Source organism: Rosa chinensis, unplaced genomic scaffold, assembly GCF_002994745.2.
Source record: "Rosa chinensis cultivar Old Blush unplaced genomic scaffold, RchiOBHm-V2 RchiOBHmChr0c29, whole genome shotgun sequence".
NCBI classification, from domain to species: domain Eukaryota; kingdom Viridiplantae; phylum Streptophyta; class Magnoliopsida; order Rosales; family Rosaceae; genus Rosa; species Rosa chinensis.
Genome location: NW_020126840.1, coordinates 170,670 through 173,144, shown reverse-complemented (window position 1 = coordinate 173,144; position 2,475 = coordinate 170,670). Strand labels below are relative to the sequence as shown.

Here is a 2,475-nt window from a genome sequence, read left to right as displayed (position 1 = left end):
CAGCTAACCAAATAGAGTAGTTGTGTGAACTAACAACCAACAACAAATGAAAACAAAGTTCTGTTGTGTGAGATTCATAACACACAACAGAAATGAAATCATATCTGTTGTCTGAGTAATCAACAGACAAGGGAGATAATTTCACTTAGTTGTGTGTTATTAATATCAGACAACAAAGGATGAGTAATATCTGTTGTGTGTTACATATCTCAGACAACAAAGAATGAGTAATATCTGTTGTGTGTTATGAACCTTAGACAACAAAGAATGAGTTATATATGTTGTGTGTTATGAATCTCACACAACGGTGAATTCCTTCTTCTGTTGTCTGAATGTACCGACACATCCCCGTGCATGCCATGCTAGGCACATGCCTGCGCAGAATTCACACAACGGAAACAGATATTTTGTTGAGCAAAGTATTGTCACACAACGGTGAAATCACCGTTGTCTGATTTTTCAATCACACAACACTCGTTTAGACCACAGTGATGCTGGTTATCACACAACTACAAATACCCGTCGTCTGATTAACTTATTGTAGTAGTGTAGGGTGACAGTCTCAACTCCTAAAGCAAAACAGAAAATGAAAATGTAAGTGCATGTGTATTATTTATTCTGCAAAAAATATGTGTATCAACCATCAGTAACAAAATGCATGGCAGAAACATAACTGAAAACAATCCCTTGTTCTAAAAGTATATCAGATGACACCTTTGTGGTATAAAAACTGATAACTAGATTTCATACATCATTATCCCATGTTTAATAGTCTTAACATATATATTGAAAGCAGTCAACATCTTTAGATAGAGAAAAGTTTCAATATAGCAGAAGTTAAAACTATGAAACATGTACAATGCTGTTACTGATTTTAAAATCACACATATGAACACTCCTTTGGGAGCCAAAAAAATAATGCAATTTTAACAATAGCAACACAACATTGTCTTGTTAGGCATTTTCTAGAATCTACAGTGAAAGTTACTTTGTGCAACATAATTGATTAATTCCAGAACCTCATATGACAATAAGATAAAACTGCAAGTTATATTTAATTTTGTTGAATCATTTTTAATTCTCAAAATTTACTGTGAAAATGTATCAAGCCTGCAAAACTTAAATTTGGGAGATAATGGTGCTTTGTCTGAAATCACAGTATCATGACACTAACGTCCATACGTGTACTCATTCAAAAAAAAAAAAAACATATATATATATATCAATCAATACAAGTTCCAACAACCAACAGATACCAATTTGAATATGAATTCTCACATAATACTTTCCATGTGCAGATCGATTGCAAGTTGATCAATTTATTCATAAGGTACATACCTGGGCCTTTCCAAGATCAGCAGGGATTAATAGCGGAAGCAAAAGAGAATAAAACAAACAACAATCTCAACCCTCACGGAAGAACCAAAAACTGAAGAAACCCCAAAATCTGAGAACCATTCTCAGCCAAAGACTAACTCTATCCGATCTAAAAACATGTCTTTAAATAATTCTGAATTCGGGTCTTGGGCCTGGGTTAAAGTACGGGCTTAAACTAAAGGCCCGTTTTACTGAATATTTAGAAAATATTTAATCTTGCAGAAAATGGTATTTGATTGTTTTGTTTTTCCAAACCAAAACATATGATATGAATTTTATAAAAACCATGCTCTGATACCAATTTGTAAAACCAAATGATGCAATGAATCATAATCATATCAATACCAAGTCATGAACTAATCCACGAGAACCATCTGCACAATCAAAGAACTTGAGTCTCCAGCCTTGTCTTAGGAGATTACCATTGTTATGAAGATCAATGCTTTGTCCTGCCATCTCAGCTATAGCTTCAGCAACTAGGATCCTTCTTCACAGCAAGATAAGGACAGCAGCAGCTTGACACCACATCAACACCAGAAAACTCGAGCAACACAAAACAAGAACAGTAAGGAAGAAGATCTTCTATGTTATACTACTAGAGCTTTCAGAATGGGACTGATCTTAATGCAAGTCGTAGTTAACATAGGGACTTTTCTTGATATATATAGAGGCCTAAACTGACCTTGTGCTCATCCCATAAGAGTCCAAGGTTTGCATAAGAGTTTATCAGCAGAAGCTTAATGTTTATCACATACACTCGATGTCAATCAGGTTATTTGACACATAAGATTCCTACTTCAATCGAGAGACATATACCTCAATTTGATAACAGGATAGAGTCCTAGATATGTATTTCTATTGTTCAATTTCCAGATTAAATCAAAGCTTATTAACTTAATGCATTTTAGATAATGACAAGTCCAAAATGTTTTCCAACAGTTTAGATAGAGCAATTTTGCTTTTTCTTGACCATAATTCGTATAGATATATATGTTAATAAAAAGTTTAGCAATCAATAAGAGGTGACTACTGGAGCCGATTTCTTGACGAAAGAAGTGCAGTTCGAAGATAGGATCTTCACCATACAGGTCTCTTTAG

At 34.2% G+C, this 2,475-nt stretch overlaps 1 long non-coding RNA gene across 1 annotated transcript; it reads right to left on the bottom strand.

Annotated features, from left to right (window-relative positions):
• Positions 1-470: 470 nt before the first annotated feature.
• LOC121050892 lies at positions 471-1,477 on the bottom strand. Its single transcript, XR_005804300.1, has 2 exons — positions 1,339-1,477; positions 471-569 (listed from the first exon to the last, which is right to left on the bottom strand). It is a non-coding gene; the product is annotated as an uncharacterized LOC121050892 (long non-coding RNA).
• Between the last annotated feature and the right edge of the window lie 998 nt (positions 1,478-2,475).